We start from the raw sequence: 20,812 nt of genomic DNA, 5'->3' as shown, positions 1-20,812 counted from the left end.
ATACATTATTTAAAGTGTAACTTAACTCCTGCTTGTCTTTTACTACATGTAACTGCCTGAAGTTATAGATGTAGAAGGGAAGGTGGGGAGATGTTATAAAGTACAATGCCTTATAAACAGTTCTGAGTCTGTGAGATTTGAGGCATTCTGACAAAGGCTGCACATTAATAATACAAAAGGGGACAGTTGAGCAACGGAGAACTCTACCAAGACAAAACAACCGTAAAGCCTGGTGGTGGCAGCATTAGGTACTGTGAGGATGCTTTGCCACAGCAGGCTCTGGAAGGCTTATCAGGGTAAAATGAATGCACCAAAATTCAGGAAAATCCAGGATGAAAACCTGATACAGTCTTCAAGAAATCTGCACCTTGGGAGAAGACTTGTTTTCCAGCAAGACAATAACCCCAAACATAAAGCCAAAGCTACAAGGGAATGGCTTCAAATCAACAATGTGAATGTCCGAGAGGGGCAAGGCAGAGTCCAGATCTCTGTCCATTTACGAACTTGTGGCTGGACTTGAAAATGGCTGTTTACCCACAATCCCCATGCAACGTGACAGAGCTGGAGCAGTTTTGTAAAGAAGAACGGGGTGAAACTGCAACATCCTGATGTGAAAAGTTGAAAGACACCTGTGCACAGAGACTCAAGACTGTCATGACTGCTAAAGGTGCATCTCCTAAATACTGACTTGGTGAATACCTGCACAACCAAGTATTTTAAATGTGTACTTCATTTAGATCACTTTGCAGTGTTCTGTTACCACTTTGACATTAAAAGGGTCTTTTTCTGTTGATCAGTGTCAAAAAAGCTAAATTTTAAATCAACTGATTAAATCAGTCAGTTATTTGCTAACCCAGTCTATCCAGACCAGGGTCACTGTACTGGTGCCTATCTCAGTTAGCATAGGGCGCAAAGCAGGAACAAAACCTGGACATGGTGCCGGTCCATCGCAGGGTAAACACACTAGATACACACTAGGGCCAATTTAGCATCGCCAATCCACCTAACCTGCAAGTCTTTGGACTGTGGGAAGAAACCAGAGAAGAAGAAACAGGGAGAACATGCAAACTCCACCCAGGGAGGACTCAGGACCCAAATCCTGGTCTCTTCTTATTGCAAGGCCGCAGTGCTACCACTGTGGCACCATGCTGCCCAATGGGCTTAAGTGTTGTGTAATAAAAAAAAAAAAGCAAAATCTTCCAAGTGGGTGAACACTTTATAGACACTGTAGATCCACAGCTTCAAACACACAAATGTACATCAGCAGCTTCAAACACTACATCCCAGTGTCCATTAAGGTTACTTTGCAGGCAATGCAGAAAACCACATACATGTAAGGCTTGAGCAAAGGCATGGATACCACCTTGTGCTAAATCCAATGCAGGCAGAGTTCTTTAAGATATTTCACGAGGGGATTGTGTTGTTTTTTCTCATGCTACAGCAAAGGAGACGGACGAAGAGCATTGGAGGCATACACTCCCCTCAGTCTCTTCCACTTCTTTTTTGCCACACTGTACTCCACAATAAGACAGAACAAGAGGCCGAGATGCCCTTAATAATAACACTTTTTTTTTGATAGCCTTTCTTATTGTCATTTACAAAAATAAGTGATTGACCAAACCATACCAACATTTTATTTGCATCATTTCCCTCTTCCGGATGTATTTCTAGGAGTTTATTTCACATTATTTGTGGCTCTGCTGTGTTCAGTAGGGTGAGCTCAATTACTGTATGCCCCTGCAGTCTGACCGTCAAATTACACAAAAGATCCCAAAAAAGTTTGGCTCACAATGTCCATGTATCTGTTTCATGGGCAAAACTGTCACCCACTTGAAGGCACAAAAATGCTTGCAGCCCCAATTAAATCTCTGGTCTGCGAAATGCTAACAATCAGGTCCAATTAGAATACAGATCTGTAAGAGTCAACCAATGTATTAGCATGAGCTAAAATTAACTCGCAGCCATCTGCTCAATTAATCTCCTTCAAAATGGGCCTCCTTATGCAGGCCGCTGCCAGGAACCAAAACCAGAGCTGATGACAATAGAGTCCAACGGCTCACTGACACAGTAAAGAGCTTTGCAGTTATCTAATGACTGCCTGGCACAGATACAGATAAGCTGCCATCTGAGGTGGCATTCTAGTGACAATGAGATGATCAGTCAGAATTCCGGTTGGACAGCTAGGCAGGATTGAATAGGCAGGTGTTGTTAAAGTTTTAACTGTTATAAGGAGATTTACAGATGCCTTACTAATATTTAACTCGGTAAGTTGGGAGACCACTGCCAACAAGCCAGACTGTATTGTTAAATTTGACAAAGAAACCAGTCTGGAAGTTAGAATATAAATATATATGGACAACTCACAAAATCTCAAAGTACAAACACCTCTGCTAAAATTAGGAAGACTAGAGCCGGTGAAATCTCAGTAGTACAAATTAAGAAAAAGAGCTATATAATTATCTTTTCAATACATGGCTATGATAAAAAAATTGCTTACATTTTCTTATTAGACTCTTTAAAATTAAAAGAGTTATAAAAATGATTTTTTAAACTGTTGTGGTGGTGAAATGACTTTAATTACGTTGAATTTATGTAAAAATTGCACTTCGGGTCAGAATTCTGTCTTATGCACTTAAAAGCAATTTATAGGAAGGTTCAGAAATTCACATCAGTACACAAGAAATTAACGGTGTAATAATGCAAAAAAAAAAAATTAGATTACCTGCCATCTGAGATTACACTTAAAGAACGACATCAAAATGCAATAAAATAAAAACCAACCTTCAAAGGGGCTCCAGTAGGCAAATGTCTATGAAAGTGAAGCAGTAAGAAACAAACACAGCAATAAGCACTCCTGGAAAAAAAAGGGCGCCTTTCACATACAGTGGAGCATGTGCCATATTTAAACAAGTATTAAGGGTCTTAACACGAGGGTACATACCCTGTCATTTGTCTTGCTCCGTTTCATTTTGGTCACAAACTGCAAGTGAATTCTGGCACTGTATATTCCATAGTGTCGTCTATTTTCAGGAGCAGACATCATCCCATGCCACAGACAACCACATTGCACAAAAGAGGCCCCGGCATGACATCTGACATTTATAAAGAGTTATTAATTTAGCAACAGAAAGAGACACCAATTACTGTAAAAAGAAACCAAGCCTACCATAAACCTTCATAGTGGAGGAGGAATTGAAGCTTCCATAAAACTATGAAGTATTCAGCTGAATGTGCATCTTTTGATATTAATCAATATATATTATTTTTATATACATGTTGCATCATACAGAAATAAAGAAAACGCCTAATGAGAGATGCAGATTCCTGTTTGCACTTGGCACTGTGTATTATTTATTGCATGTCATTCTGTACTTTATTTTCTAGTTAAAGCTCATGGCCTGCAGCTTCAGAGCAATGGCTATGAATTTCAGCCTACTGATGGGCTATGCAAGGTCTGCATGGGTTTTCCAGCTACTCACACTTTGGGGAATTTGCAAGGGGTCTCCACAGGTCTTCTGGTCTCCTTCCACAAACCAGAGACATGAAGGTGATCTGAACTGGTAAAAGTACACTGACATAATGAAAATATGTGTTTGTGTTAGTGTGCACTGTGGAGCAGACTGGTCTGGTTTGGTGTCTTCTAAAATAATCCATTTACTGTATACTGTAGAAATAGGCTCAAATATGACGAGTTTCAACACAAAATTCTGCATATTCATTTTAACCAAACTGAGGAAGATGACCCTTTTCTCATGACCAAATGCAACAGAGAATACAAGCAACACAACATTTTCAGACTTAAAGTATGAAATCTGCTGAAATCTTCTTATATAATACGCTACCCTGGCAGTCCGTTTGTCTGTCCAGGATTTTAAGTCACCTGTAGCTCGTAAACCGTTTTGACATATTGACCTGAAATTTGGTACACGTATACTACGTGACATCTACTATTCGCTTTTGGCGTGATGATTGATGTCCAAGGTTATTGCTCTTTTAATTTTTATTTTACTTTATTGTAGAATCAACTATTGGCAACACCATCCCTCTTCATATCTTAAATCATTTTTGAGGCAGACTAAACACTTAAGTGCCAGCTTAAGTGAAAAATTAAAGAAAACGCACTAAGTAATTGCAGCACAAACACTGACTTAATCAGTTTCAATGTGAAAAGATGCTGATGAAAGAAGAGAAGAAGCGGGCCACTTGGGTGGAGAAAAGAAGAGCTGCTCAGGAAGCAGCAAGCGCATCAACCTCTGAGCAAACGAATGAATACGCTACCGTGGCTGTCCGTTTCTCTGTCCAGCATTTTAAATCACTTGTAGCTCGCAAACCGTTTGAATTATTGACCTGAAATTTGGTACACATATACTACGTGACGTCTACTATCCGGTTTCGGGTTGATGATTGTGCTCCAAGGTTATTCCTCTTTTTATTTCATTGTAGAATCAACTCTCGGCAGTGGCCAGCAGGGCAGTGCATGCATACGAGCGTCGTTCTCATTCCCTACCACCTTCACCGTCACTTCCCCTCCCTCTTCATATCTTAAATCATTCTTGAGGCAGATTGAAGACTTAAGTGCCAGCTTAAATGAAAAATTAAAGAAAACATACTAAGTAATTGCAACATAAACACTGACTTAATCAGTTTTAACACGAAAAGATGCTGACGAAAGAAGAGAAGAAGCGGGCCGCTAGGGCGGAAAAAAGAAAAGCTGCTCAGGAAGCAGCAGGTGCATCAACCTCTGAGCAAACGAATGCTAAATGTACAGAGAAAGAGGATGAAGACTAGGAATGCTCAAGTCAAGTGTATTCACAGCACGTTATCGTGCAGTGCGCCATTACTGGTATTTAAATATTTAAAATAAATGTAAAAAAGGGTAAAAGTTTTTTTGGCAAAATCTAACATTCAGTGCCCTCCATCATGTTTGGGACAAAGACACATTTTTCTTGATTTACCCCTCTACTCCACAGTTTAAAATTGCAAATTAAACAATTCAGATGTGAGTAAAGTGCACATTGCAGACTTTCATTTAAGGGGATCTGCAGACATTTCGATCACATCTTGTAGAAATGACAACACTTTTTATTCAGGGTCCCCTGCACAAGTCAGTAAACAAGTGTGGTTATACACTGAGGACCAAAGATCGAAAAAGGCCATTAAGCAAACTGGCCACGTGTTTTGTTGGTCTTCATAAAATGACAAAATGTCCGGGCCTGTGATCTACAAGTCAGCTCTTCCAAGTTTGTTGAGAATTCACTCCCTTTATACAGTAGTGAAGTTCAATCAACATTCAATACGTCATTGTTACCTGTATAATCAGTAAGCTTTGTACTAGTATACTGTACAAAATCTGTTTATTAAAACTATTCTTTTACAAATAATAAATATATACATATCTACTCTCTCTCTCTATATATATATATATACAGTGATCCCTCGCTATATCGCGCTTCGTCTTTCGCGGCTTCACTCCATCGCGGATTTTAAATGTAAGCATATGTGAATATATATCGCGGATTTTTCACTGCTTCGCGGATGTCTGCAGTCTACAGTACGTGTGCTTCCTCAGTTGATTTGCCCATTTGAATTCAAACAAGGGACGCATTTGAATTGAAACAAGGGACGCTATTGGCGGATGGCTGAGAAGCTACCCAATCAGAGCACGCAGTTAAGTTCCTGTGTGCTGCTGATTGGCTCAGCAACGGAGTGCTGCATTAACCAGGAAGTCTCATCTCACTCATTCAGCATTAATGCACGTTACTGTTAATGCTTCAGGATTGCAGAAAAGGTAAAAGTTTTGGATATGTTGAAGGAAGGAAACAGCTACACCGCTGTAGGACACAATTACAGCATCAATGCGTCCACGATTCTTTTTATTTAAAAAGGAGGAAAAGCATATAAGATCTACGGCCGCAGTGTCCTTTAATCAGGGCGCAAAACGAGTTGCAAGGGGACGTGATAAGGCAGTAGTCTGGATGAAATCTGCTTTAGGGATTTGGATTGAAGAGTGCTGGAAGAAGAACAACGGCAGTGCTAAACAGTCGCCTGAAGAGGCTCCTTTAGAAGAGCTGTAACGCTATCCTTTGTTGTGCAGTAAAATTAAACTCATCGTTATCGGACAAGTCGTCGTGTCATTGTTGGTGAGTAACCATAATTAATTATTTACGTACAGTACTTATTACATGTACATAGTTTAGTGTCGCTGTACACACATTTTACTGTATACAATTTTTCTTGCATTGTACGTATTTATTGCTGGTGGCCTGTCTGTTGTAATGGCTGTAACGTATCGATATCGGAGACGCTCGATATCTTTAAAATAATATTTGGGTTTTACTGTATGTAAACTGTGTTTACATACATAATTTCAACGAATCTTACCTAATATCTAAGAGAATACAAAGCGTTTATGCTGTATAACTGTGCGTGAAATGTTTATAATAGTGTGGGAGAGTTTGTAAGGGCTTAAAATATATAAAAATAACCATATAAACATTTGTTTAACATTTCTTATTTTGCGGGTGGCTCTGGAACGCAACCCCCGCGATGGAGGAGGGATTACTGTATATATATAAAATCCTAAGCCTTAAAGTGAAATGATTTTGTGCAATGATTTTGTGTGACATTTTTTGTCACGCTTTAAATCGTGCTTATTTTAAAACCTACATATATATGTTTGGTATCATTCTTTTCAGAATTTATTGAACTTTAGTGTGATGTTGTTAGATTTTCAGATTTTTACTCAGTTTTTAAATTATAAACTAAAAAACATCAAGAACTCACATCTGACAAGACAAGAATTTGTGCCAAAAGACTTAACCACGACCCGGGGCCGGAAATAAAAAACAAAGAGTAGGACAGCTGCTGTACAGGCTTTTAAACATTCGAAGTACCGTGCGAGATGCAGATCACGCGGCACGGCAGCAGCAAGCCAGCAGCTGATCATGCAAAGAGGAGGTAAAAAAAAAGCTGTATTTGTTTCCCATTGTATCGCCGTTTAAGAGGGAGTTTCGGAGGAGCGACCGTGTCTCCTTGGGGTGCATTCAGCCCCTCTCTTCACAACACAAGCATATATATATATATATATATATATATATATATATATATATATATATATATATATATATATATATATATATACATATACATATATATTATATATATATAACTCATTTCCACTTATTATTATATATAGTGATGAGCGAACCCCACAGAGTTTGGCTTTTCCTTGAGCTTGGCAAAAATCACGGAAATGTTTCCAAATTTTGATAAACTCCCTGAAATGCACTGAAGTGAATGCGGAAGGAGGAACTGAACTCGTGTTGAGTGGATTATAATGGAGCCGTGATCTTTTAAGTGTCCCTAACAGTCAACTATAACTGACCAATTATGTGATCTGAGCTTTAAGGGAGCAGTGTTAATCACTATGCCGCCGTGCCTCAAAAACAAAAGATGCAGATGGAATGAATACCACAAACAGAACACAACAAAAGGATACAGACTGCAAATAAGAAAATAAAATAAAGATCATGGCATTCACAGAGTTGGGGCACACATTGGCCATGCCACGAAGTGGCAGCACAGGCTTGCTCTGTTGTTTGATGTGACGCTGGGCACAGCTACAATATCTGTTTTGTTTCTGAATTATCTGTGAGGATACTTTCACCAAGAAGAAAGAAATACCATGTAGGATTGCAATAAAACATCATGTCCTGTGTTTTCCGATGAGGAGGATGGCTCATCTAAGACTTGTTTTCAGAGCCTGAGCATTCGCATGCATACAGTAGCCATACCCATGCAGTGCCACTTCCACCACAGTGCTATAATTCCAGTGACAATGCTCTTAATATTCTAATTATGGTCAGCCAATGTACCCCTCAAAATGAAAATACTACAAGTTTACTTAATTTTTTAAATGCATGTGGGAGGGAAATCCGAAAAATGTTCCTCAACCTCGGTGGCCAAAAACTCACATACAGAAATCAAAGCTCAGGGTTAGGTTGAAACAACCAGAAGTGGAAGCCGAAAGAAAATACCATACAGCGATGTCAAACATAAAACACCAATTTTTTTTCCCCCTCAGATGCTTGTGACCCATCGACAGCCACATCAGCAACAATCCCACAGAAAGCATGCGTGAAAGTCCTGCACATGGCTGCTCCTGCTCTGTGATGTCCTGCTCGTCTCAGAAAGCATCAAGGCGCACTTTCCTAAGCCAGCTGATCAGCAAATTACCAGGAAAATATTCAGCAAACGTGGTCACCAGAGAACACAGCATATTCTCTTTGAAAAACACTTTGGCCAGTTTCGCTGATCAACATTAATTATGCAACACTGCTTACTTTTTCCTTTTTATATCTTATATATTATACAGTCTTTTTGCTTTCACTATTATGCACTATCAGTCAGTAAGAAAATAATTTCTCATGGTCTGCTGGGAGAAATGGAGAAAAAAGGTTTTTACTTCCAAAGGCTTTCTAGCAAAACGGGACAAAGCTCTCGTTAAACACTCATTGTCTTCTGTTACCACAGCAGTCTCCAAAAATTACAAAAAAGTGACACCTGACAACCCTACATGACCACTGAACACCAGACATGCTTGAGCATCACAAACTGCCTGCCTGCTTAACCCCAGCAACTCTGACTTGTCCCCGTGACAGGATATAGCGGGTTGGACAATGACTGACTGACTGACTGACTGACTGACTGACTTTGACTTGTGGCCCTCCATAAGCTTCCATCCTCCAGACCTCTGCAAACATTTATAACAACAGAAGCACGTCAGCTACAGAGAGAGCAAGCATCCCGACCGGCAGAGCCTGATGTGGATTGTATGCTCAAAGATTCTTTAATTCAAGCCAAGTATAAAATGATTACTTGTGTCATCATTGTTTTTGTTGTGTCATCTTTGTGGCATGTAGGCAGCATTAGAAGTTTACCAGCACACGCCAAAAACCTTCAGGCCAAAGCTAAATTGTACAAGACTGAGTGAGATGTGTCCTGCAACAGAATGGTGTCCTATTCAGGACTTGTATCCGCCTTGAGCTTAGTGTTTCTGCAGTTACATCTGGCTCTTAGAAGGCTGAGCTGGGCTAACCAGGTTCAATAATGGATGGATAGATGCATTCCAGAAACAAATTACTCACAAAAAAGGTCAGTGAAACAACTTGGTTATTAGACTCCTCTCATTTAAAACGTTCTATGTTCTTAATATACATGAAGATTAAAAACAAGTAAATTCATTTGCAAGTTGTACTGACAAAAATAAAGACCATATGGGCGTTGTCGATATGTTTCATTGCGAATTAGTGGCCAAAAGTCTCAGTACCATTTTAAATAACAGACGGTAACTAAAAACAAGACGGCATAAAGAAGAGTTTTGAAAAAGGCCCATTTGACATCTCTGAGCTGTATTACATACAGAAAAACACGAAATTACGAAACCTGTGGAACGATCTGCCTGCTAATATGTGAGATTCCCCTTCAGTCTCAGCTTTTAAATCCCAGCTGAAGACTCACAACGTTAGTTTGGTACACCCTGACTAGTACTGCTGATTAGCTGTGGATAATCAGCATTTCTGTTTGTTAGTCATTTGTACAGAAGTAAAAGTATCAGAATATTTTTAAACTGCTACTAACTCTCCTTTATTAGGTTTCCCTTCTCAATACCTGGATGCGATACTTGCTGCCATGGCGTTACTGCCAGGCTGCTCTCCTACATATGGAAAAGTCATCTCAGACAAAGGAGCAGTGGAATCATCAGATGGAAAGATTCTCTTATCATATTGGTCAGCCAGCACTGACTCCATGACAGAAAACCCAGGAGGGGTAGATAGATAGATAGATAGATAGATAGATAGATAGATAGATAGATAGATAGATAGATAGATAGATAGATAGATAGATAGATAGATAGATAGATAGATAGATAGATAGATAGATAGATGGTGTGAAAGGCACTATATAATAGATAGATAGATAGATAGATAGATAGATAGATAGATAGATAGATAGATAGATAGATAGATAGATAGATAGATAGATAGATAGATAGATAGATGGTGTGAAAGGCACTATATAACAGATGGATAGATAGATAGATAGATAGATAGATAGATAGATAGATAGATAGATAGATAGATAGATAGATAGATAGATAGATAGATAGATGGTGTGAAAGGCACTATATAACAGAAGGATAGATAGATAGATAGATAGATAGATAGATAGATAGATAGATAGATAGATAGATAGATAGATAGATAGATAGATAGATAGATAGATAGATAGATAGATGGTGTGAAAGGCACTATATAATAGATAGATAGATAGATAGATAGATAGATAGATAGATAGATAGATAGATAGATAGATAGATAGATAGATAGATAGATAGATAGATAGATAGATAGATAGATAGATATTTGTGTGCTGTGGGACATTTGGCTTTTTACAGAAGGTCTTTAATTAGATAGATAGATAGATAGACACACACACACACACACACACACACACACACACAGACACACTATGGTCTGAACATACATAGTCTGACTAAAAAAAAAGAAAATTAAAAAGAAAGATAGATATTGCAGGGTTATAGCAGCACACAAAAATGTCACAAATATCATATTCTTCATCTTTTCCCACTTCAGTGTGGGGTCAATGTGCCTGATCAACCTTCTCCAAACAGCTCGGTCCTGCACCTCCTCCCCAGTCAGGCTCTTTTCCTTCAGATCTCCTTTTACTTTACCCATCCACCTCCACTTTGGCCTCCCTTGCTTTCTGTCCCCCCTGTACTTCCATGCCCATCACTGTTTTGCCTGCATATTCACTGCCTCTCCTCATCACATGTCCATACCACTTCAGTTTACGTTCCTGCACTTTCTCCGATTTCTCTCCCACTTTTGTTGTACCTCTGACAGTCTCATTTCTTATTCTGTCCTTTATTTGTAACTCCATTCATCCATTTCCACATTCTCATTTCTGCCACAGCCAACTTCTCCTGTGCTCCCTTTACTGCCCATGTCTCAGCTCCACACATCATTGCTAGTCTTATGAATGTCCTAAAAACCCTCCCTTAATTCTTTGATCACAAAAATTCTATACATAGAGCATCAGAAAAATTATAAGTATTTTAACAAAGAGTAGGTATTTACTTAGTGTCAAGTGATTATAATTGCACAGACTTCTCAGTTACAGTTTCACAGATCCAGATGCCAGTCATTGGCACAGTTATACTGCACATGGTGTCATTGTTAAGATGTCTACTAGAGCAGCTCAGTACTGTTCCCTCGGTGCTGAACAAGACCACTTTGGCTGCGGAGTGACTCATTTTTGATATGCCCTGCCTTTAATAAAACAAGACATCTTGATAAAAAACTGAGTAAAACAAATAAGTCAGGTTTCAAAAAAATATATATTAAAGACAGATAGAACTTTATTTGTCCCCAGGGGGAAATGTGCCTTTTTATATGCACTAGCCTTCAAAACGTTGGAATCATTCAGACATTTTTATGGTTTTAATAGAAAATGTTACTATTTTATCAAGGTACCATTAAGTTAATTTAAAAAACATAGCCATTACTAATACTACAAATGGCTTTTACTACTTGAAATGACCAATTTATAATCCATACGCCCTGTTTTGAGCAACCGTTACTCCAGTGTCCTAATGGTAAACTCCCTTAGATCATTCTTAATTACATTTAAATGCTACTTAGTTTTTTAAGGAAACTTCCTGATTGTGTTATCATAGCTGGAACCTGTCACTCTGCTCAATAATGCAAGTAAGCTGTCTGTCTTTGGGTTACAAGGCACTGGCAGTAATAAAATTCAATTCTGGGCCCAAAAATGGTCAAACAAAAAATAGCTTTCTCAAGAAACATGTCAGTGAAATGTTGTTATGTGAAATGAAGTTTATTCAGTGAGACAGATTGCCAAGAAAAGTTGAATTTTCATATAAAGGTGTCCACTACTATCTTGTGGGTAAACTGGATCTAGATAGATATATAATTTCATATTAAAGATACTCAGATAGATAGATCTTTGTCTGCTGGGGGAAACTGGCTTTTTACAGAAGGTCTTTAAATAAATAGATAGCTACACACACACACTCTGGTCTGAACATACACAGTGTGACTAAAAAGGAAGAAAATTAAAAAGAAAGAAAATTTCTGGCATGGCAGTCCCAATCCCACTGAGGCACTACAGAGGCATATTGCTGTTGGTATAAGGGAGCCCCCATTGCATTTCTTGACACACTATCCCTCTAAGATGGGCTGAACATCTAAGTGATCACCGTTTCGAACTTCTTCCACTTACAGATGATGGAGGCCACTGTGCTCATTGGGACCTTCAAAGCAGCAGTAATATTTCTGTAACCTTCCCCAGATTTGTGCCTCGAGACAATCCTGTCTCGGAGGTCTACAGACAATTCCTTTGACTTCATGCTTGGTTTGTGCTCTGACATGAACTGTCAACTGTGGGACCTTATATAGACAGGTGTGTGCCTTTCCAAATCATGTCCAGTCAACTGAGTTTACCACAGGTGGACTCCAATGAAGCTGCAGAAACATCTCAAGGATGATCAGGGGAAACAGGATGCACCTGAGCTCAATTTCAAGCTTCATGGCAAAGGCTGTGAATACTTATGTACATATGCTTTCTCAATTTTTTTATTTTTAATAAATTTGCAAAAACCTCAAGTAAACTTTTTCATGTTGTCATTATGGGGTGTTGTGAGTAGAATTCTGAGGAAAAAAATGAATTTAATCCATTTTGGAATAAGGCTGTAACATAACAAAATGTGGAAAAAGTGATGCGCTGTGAATACTTTCCAGATGCACTGTACCTGACCACCCTGACAGTCAAAATGCTATGCTGGCAAAATGCAGCGGTGGTGGTTACTGCATTAGCCTGGTTTGTGACTCTAGGCGAGCCGAGTCGAGTTTTTTGGTTTCCAGACATGCACATTGATTTATCATTATTTTCACTCCTCTACTGCCCACCACGGCAAGTTATCAGTCAATAGCATAACAGCTTTAAGCCCCTTTTCATGTTGCCCAAAGAGGGTGCAAGTAACTCACCACACTGCGTATAATGCTGGACCAACAGAATAGGCCAATAAGGCCAATTTTCTATTGAGCATTTTTTTTTTATCATTTGTTTAATTTTTGCCCCGTCTTCAACATGTTTTGCCAATTTTTACATTTTTCTTCCTAATGCTAGCAACCGGACAGGCACACAGAAACACAGACAGACCCTTATCATTTTTATTAAAGAGGATAGGTTTAAAAATATTTGATTGACTAAATATCATTATATTAAATTAATTTAGAACAATATTGTATACATGAATAAATGTTGCACTCTGTTAAATTTGAATTAAACTTCTTCTCAGTGTGACATTATTTAAACATTCTAATTATATTTTTTAATTGTGTTCATGAATGCATGTAACAATAACTACTCACAATTAAAGCACTTTTCTAGTAGTTGTGTTAGTTATGTGAGCGGTAAAAGAAAACGTGTCATCCAAAATGCCATGAAGGCTCTTGGCCTGCACAGAAACGGGCACAGTGCATCGTGCACTGGGAAGCGTGGAGCCGCAGGTCTTTGCCAGCCAGTGTCGATTTAGACCATAAGGAGTAGTGCAATTCTACTGCTATTAAGTTTGACAGAGTTATTTGTCACCCATGTATTAATGTCATCAACACATGCAGTAGGAGTATGGTGCGGGGGGGGGGGGGAAGGAGGGGGAGGTAATGGAAGTAGACTAAGTGGACATGTAGCAGCATGTCATCAGCATAATGAGAAAAATAAAAAGTAATATTGATTAAAGATATTACTAAGGGGGGAGAAGGTAAATAATAAAGAGGAGTGGTGCCAGCACTGAACCCTGTGCCACTTCATGGCAAACTACTGAGCTCTCCTACCGGTACTTCTGTATCTGAACAAATTGTGTCCCATCAGTGGACAGCACGGTGATAGTGCCTCGCAGTAAGGAGAGCAGGGTTTGTGTCCCCGGTGCCCCCTACATGGGGTTTTCATGTTCTCCCCATATCTGGTGATGTGCATGCCTTTGCTCTAGGCTTGTGCCGTGGAGCCCCCATGGCCTGCAAAAAGACCTTACTGGACACAGGGACATTGAGTTTTAAGCTACTGTTGTACACTTGTGCTTGAAGCTATTGACCTATGGTGCCAATAAAAAAAGTGTTCACTTGCTTGAAAGATCAACATTTAATCACAGTGGGAGCACTGCTGCCTCGCAGTATGGAGACCTGGGTTCGCATCCAGGGTCCTCCCTGTGTGGAGTTTGCATGTTCTCCCCATGTCTTAGTGGGTTTCCTCCTTGTGCTCAGGTTTCTTCACACAGACCAAAGACATGCAGGTTTGGTGGATTGGCGACACTAAATTGGCCCTGCTGTGTGTGTTTGGTGTGTGGCTGTGTGTTCGCCCAGTAATGGACTGGCAACTCTGTCCAAGGGTTTTTTTCCTGTCTTGTGTCCCTTGCTAGCTGGGACACTGCCTTGTCCGTCCGTCCAACCCAGCCGACCCTGACCTGGATTAAGCGCTTTAGAAAATGACATGACATGTCCTATCTGTGAACTATGAAGCTAAGAATTGATATACAGTACTACGGACTTCAACGCTTGTCAACAGATAAAACATGGAGCAATATGGAGCAAATCATCAACAGAATGTGTTACTTTTAAACATAAGCAGAGGAGTTCAACCACAGACGCTGTCAGATTAGCGGCATGAAATCTGGTACCCCCCGAGTGTACCCAGTCTGGGCGATGAGCAGTCAGTCGGTCGATAACGAATACGCTGCCAACGCTGCAGAGAAAAGTTAGCCACGTTCGAAGTCCATGAATGGCCGCGTGTGCGTGTAGTTATGCGTTCTGCACAAATCAATCCCATGCTGTCACTAAACGGAATATAAAGGCTGCTCTCTATGAATTCATAATCTGCAGATTTACCTGTCAATGGCTAAAAACAAGCCCTTTAAACAGCTGGGGTGTTGCATGTGAAATGACAAACGACGGAGGGGTGGCAATGGCCGAGCACATACACACACTCTGTACACGCACGATCACAAACTTAACTTTACGTACAACACGTGCCCCTCGGTCACTTTATATGCATTTTAATTAAAGCGAGAAAAGTGTCAAAAACGTGTGCATCGCAGGGAGGGGAGGGGAGGATACAAATGAAGTTTCAAGAAGTCTCTGAACGGCTACTGCGATGACAACTTATGCTTTAGGTGCTCGAAATGCATAAGGTCGCAATAAACACATTTTAATAAACAGCATGTTGTGATTTGTTTTGAATTTGATACTCGTGTTGCGTTTGGGTGACCGATGATACTAATTATAATCCGAAGAGCAACACCAGTATCGTTGGGAAATATTAGGCCGCTTTACTCACAAACTATTAGAACCTACAGGTGTGTTCCTTCAGTCTCAATTGTTCCCTGGTCTTTTCCTTGAGCTGTAACGCGCGAAGCTTCATTAAAAAAAAAATACAGACAGCAATTGTTACCTTCGACTTCTCCGCCGCCCGGTGGGTTCTCTCGTCCCCTTCCACCAATTCAAATCCAAGTAATTCACTGAAGCAAAAATAGAATGCGCGACAAAACCCACGTCTTCCCAAGTCGTTGAGTAAAAATATATAGAAACGCACACAATTTAGAATTTAAAATTCAAATTTGTAATTCCTGGAAAGAAGCGTGAAACTAAAATATATGAAGACAACTCACATACAAACACGCATGCGCAAAAGAAAGTCGATGAGTGCATTCTGGAGTTTGTAGTTCATTTTCACGAACATCAACAGAAAACACATGCTGGCGGATGTACGTAGAATACTACAAACCCCACGATACCTGGCAGCTATAAGCCAACGACAGCTCGTAGATCATGTCAAAATCCTTACAGAGACCCCAGCGGATAGAGGTAATATGTAGTTGTTATTATTTCTGACTACTCCAATCCTCAGAATTTCCAAGCTGACCAATCAGAGGCTTTGCCTAGCTCAACCCTCTTGAACAAATTTTCATCACCCCGTACAAAAGTAAGAATCTCTAAAATCGATTAAGTGTACAGCACTTTCTGTAACTTTTCTAAATGCTTGTATCGTCCGGTTAGTTCAGTATAATTTTGAAATATCAGTTAACGCAATTACCTACCTTCAGCAGTATCTTAATTTTATATTTAAATATTTACAGATTTTCTGTGGCCACAGTATTGAAACTGCTTGCATGGAGCCTGTCTGTCGCCGCACGTCAGTTGTCGGTGAATGGGTGAAACACCCAGTCGTTGAGCTACACATCATGGGACATTGGGAGCAGTAAGATGGGCGCCATAGCAAGCTGGCGTGTGTGCACCAGACTGTTAAAGTGGACTCCTTCTCCTGTCTAGTCCTTATTTGGTAATAGAAGTCATCTAAAATAAACACTGAGTACATATTTATTTATTTTTGGCAGAGACCACTGACAGGTCAGAGCTGGACAGCATACAGCACATAATTAAGTATACCAATAAAAGCCTTAAATGTCAAATTATAGTATCCATAACCATTTTCACCTCTCCTCCCCAACAATATGTTACAACATATTCAATGAATATTTTCTATATTCTTATATTCTTATGTTCATTTTCTTTATTGTACCATATATATCCATGAATGAGGATTTTAGGCAGTAGTCTCTGCTTCACAATGTCAATCATTTATGTTCTGTAATTCCTTTCATTTCATATTTAATTTGCGCATTTGTGTTGTGGAAAACATTTTGGTGATTGGGTGGTGCAGTGTTTAATGTTGGTTCCTTACAGTCCCAGAATCTAGTGTTCCAGTCCTGCTTGCGGTCATAATTGTTTGTGTGGTTTGCACACTTTTCCCTGAGTTAGTGGGTTTTTCACTGAGTTTCGCTGGTTGTCATCTTATCTGTCAAACACGAGTGTGTTAGATTAATTATTGATTTAAAACTGTCCCCGTATGAATGTGGGTGTGTATGTGAGAGTCGGCCCTTTTGTCCCACACAAATTTGATTTCTGTCTTTGTGCCCAGTGCTGCCTGGGTAGGCCCAGACCCTTTCAACAATGAACTGCATTAAGCAGGTTAGAGAATGAATTTTTGTTATATTTTCCCTGGATTATATCTGTTTTCTGTTTTTCTATTTTTGTTGAATATGATTTATTACTTTTCATGTCTCTATTTTTGTTTGTTTCATATGTGATTTTGTAATTATACTGTGTCCCTTTAAATGTTTTTATGATCCTTGTTCTTTGTGGGTGGAGCCCAGGAGGCGGGGCCACCCTGACATCACAGCTCCTGGTCCCTCCCTCTGGCTGTTTAGGTCAGCTGAGAAGACTCAGCATCTGGAGATCATTCATTTATTGTGGAGTTCAGGTAATATTGTGTTTTGTTTGGATTTACTGATGTTTTGATTATTTTTTTGCTTTGTTCTTGGATTATTCTTTTGAATTGTGGATTTTGACTTGTTTGCTGTAGGACTGCATTATTGGCAACTTCTTTTGCATATTTTTGCTGTTTTGAATTTTCTGCTCTATTTTTTTTTGTTAATTAATCCCATATTTATAAAGATTCTTTGATTGCCCTTTTTTGTACAAGTCAAGGGTTTATGGTCATGCATACTCTTGTTGGGTTTTTGTTATACTTTTGGGACATTTAAGTTTATTTTTGAGGCATATTACCCTTTTAGGGCCTGCAAAGCTTGACACCGTCCAGTAGTGCTGGGATTAATCCCATTGGGGTGAGGCCTTTTGCAGACTGAAAGAGAAGGCCTGGCCTGGTCGATGAAGCCTATTGAAGACTTCACAACCAGCTATGTTGTGTTATGCTGTTAATGTAATTGGGTGTAACTTCTTAGTGCTTCATAAGCACACAATTTTCCTGAAACATCACTGTGCATATGACTCAAATTTCTCATAAAAACCAGACTTGGTCCTGGAATACTCTGATTTTTGTTAGAATTGATCCCTTCTTATTCTTAATTCAACATGCTGCTCAAACTGACTCAACAGAGACTATTGTAATATGTAATGATAAAAGACCAGGACATTAGGCCCAGTCAAAGATATGAGCAGAGTTTGTAACTAGGAAGACAAACTGACCTTTCATCAAGTCCCAATAAACTATCAACAAATAAAAATCTTATTTTAGAAAAACAAGGTCTGAGAAACACCAACACATATGCTAAAGAATCGTTCCCTAACATACAGAAACTATCCCAGTCTCGGATGATATGAAAATGTACATATTGACCTTTATATGGTCACACTGATGGCGTCACAGGACATGCATCCTGAAGGACCCGCTGACAGCATGAAATTCAAAAAATGGTAGCACCCACAAGTAAACATGTATCATAGTAAAAAGTAACAATGTTTCAAACTTTTAGGAAGACCTTCTGACTAAAACCGATATCAAGTTTAAATTTCTTGGGTTACAATCCCCCAAACAGACACTTTGTTAAAAAAAAAACACCATTTACAACACTGTTATTTCTATTCTATTTCAATGTATTGTAAAAAAAAAAGATTAAACAACATGAAAAATGAGTGTTGGGGTCCATGAAAGATTCCCTGTTTAATTGAATCATCCAAAGAATGGAAAAGGAAAAGAGGCACAAACACATGTGCTAATAACAGATCGGTAGTGCACCACAAGAATGGAAGGGACAAAAAATAAAAACGCTCCAATGCACAAAGCTCTGACATTCTCTGAAGATGGTTTGAATGTAAACGCCTGACTTCCAGTGGAGACTTTGGTTATGTGTGGTCGAGACCGGAAGGAGAAGGACATTGCAGGGGACACAAGTGACCTTAAAAAGTCCTCTGGCCGTTTCTCTTCCTCCAGTCCAGTGAAACATACTGAAAAAAAGTTGGTGACAGTGTGACACCCTTTTCCTTCCTTATATCCTCACAGCATGAATCCGAAGCACTGGCGGTGTACTTGTAAAGTACACTTCTACTCGTGTGTACTGCTACACACTATTACAAATACAGCATAAGCAAAGTAAAAGAAATGCCGAGCACCATATGGTTAACACTGTATAAAAATATAGCAATTGTTATGACTTCTTTATAAAATACCAACAAAGGACAAGAAAACCATGGGGGGAAAAATAGAAGAACTTTGTTTTGTGGTGTAAAAGTGTGTAGGGAAGGCACTTTAACCTCCAAGGTTCTTTTTGTATTGGTGGACAAGTTAATATTGGAAATGCCTAAACTGCTAGCCTTGATTCACACATACATCCTTCAAAATCTACCTATTCAACATTCACTCTGCACAGATAAAGCTCAAATACAAAGAAAGAATATTTCAACACTGGCCAAAGGCTAGCTACACCTCAACTTCAATACCATGCCAGGGGCTAGAAACCATTCCACTTACAAGGCATCCCTGCCGGGATTCACTTATGCGTTGATCTGTCTGCAGATTGACAAATCGCTTCTACTGAAGCTACCAAGTAGTGTGGTGAACAGTAAGACTTTAGGGACTTTCAAAACCCGATGTTTTTTTGGAAGAAATATGTGGATAGGACTGGCAAGCTTTGTTGGGCTGAATGGCCTGTTCTCGTCTAGAGTGTTCTAATGTTCTAATGAAAGGGCTACACTCTTGAATACCCCAGCAAAAACCAGGAACCTTCACTCTTTGACTTTGTATCCCAATAGCTGCCTTTGAAAGGGCTACACACTCTGAAGCTGAGGGTTAATTGCTACCCCTGACATTACACAACAGTCACTGCTAAATGTCAGTAAGCAACAAGACAACTTCAGCAAAGCAATACTCAAAACTATTTCAATCATTAATTTGGTTTACTTGAATTGAGAAAATATGTGTAAATGTTAGATATGAAAACATACAACCTGAGCGGTTCAAATCAGGGTCACACAGAAAATTCCTTTTCAGGTGGCAATGGCTTTGGTTGTTGCAGTCCTTGGTTTCTCAAACCAGGTGTGATGCTTGGGAGCGAAGAAAGAGTCTGTAGGTGGCAAAGTCTGACCAAGTTGTTTTCTCTTTGGTAGTCATTTCTCTCTCTACTCCTAGTCTTGGCAGTTATGATGTCTCTCTGGCATTGCCTTTTTATAATCCTTGGAATTTATAGGGTCTTCCTGACTGCCTCATGCAAGATATTGCATCCGTCAGTAGTTTGGGACAACCAAAAAGTTCCCATGGTCTGCTTGATTGTTGATCAAGTTACTTTTAGCTAGACACGAAACATGTTCATCTTTAAGTCCTAAGCCTCCATTTTATATATTCTTACAAGCATAAACACACAATGGTCTGTTTATCTAAGCTTAAACATATACATTCAAATAAACAGTGACACTCTTTAGTAATTTATTCTTCTTTTCCCTGAATTCTTGTCTATGTCTGTTTTGCATACAGGTCAGGTCAGGTTGGGGAGCACTGCACTGGTACAGCATGTTTCCACTAATCACCACATGACAAAACAGTTTGGGATCCTGGTTGGCAACCCAACAGGCAGACTCGCGGTCCAGTCCCACCCTACAGAAATGACCATCTGGTCCAGCCATTCGGGTCCTCAACAATGAGCAACCTGCAAGCCAGATCATCCTCGGAGAATCGCACCGCGTGGCCGTAGTGCCATAACTTATGCTCCCTCACAATGCAGGTAATGTGCCCCATGAACAACCACTCATTCGATACAAAGTCAAACTAGCGTTACCCAAGGATTTTCCAAAGAGACAACTGAAGGAGTCCAGTCAGGTCACTGGATAGCGTCCATGTCTCGCAACCTTATAGCAAAACAGGAAGC

General features: G+C 39.5%; 1 protein-coding gene across 6 annotated transcripts in view; it reads right to left on the bottom strand.

Moving 5' to 3' along the window:
• Nucleotides 1-20,084, bottom strand: part of klhdc3 (kelch domain containing 3) — a 112,320-nt gene extending 92,236 nt beyond the window's left edge. Inside the window, exon 1 of one of the 6 annotated variants that reach the window (XM_051919220.1) lies at nucleotides 19,899-20,084. The gene's annotated coding sequence lies outside the window, so the exon portion shown is untranslated. Of the gene's footprint in view, nucleotides 1-2,722; nucleotides 2,878-2,941; nucleotides 2,965-15,546; nucleotides 15,786-16,192; nucleotides 16,333-19,898 lie in introns of those variants that run through there. The other 5 variants (XM_051919217.1, XM_028820524.2, XM_051919221.1 and 2 more) reach the window with 5 other exon arrangements.
• Between the last annotated feature and the right edge of the window lie 728 nt (nucleotides 20,085-20,812).

Source organism: Erpetoichthys calabaricus, chromosome 15, assembly GCF_900747795.2.
Source record: "Erpetoichthys calabaricus chromosome 15, fErpCal1.3, whole genome shotgun sequence".
Lineage (NCBI taxonomy): Eukaryota > Metazoa > Chordata > Cladistia > Polypteriformes > Polypteridae > Erpetoichthys > Erpetoichthys calabaricus.
This window is presented reverse-complemented; position numbering and strand designations above follow the sequence as displayed.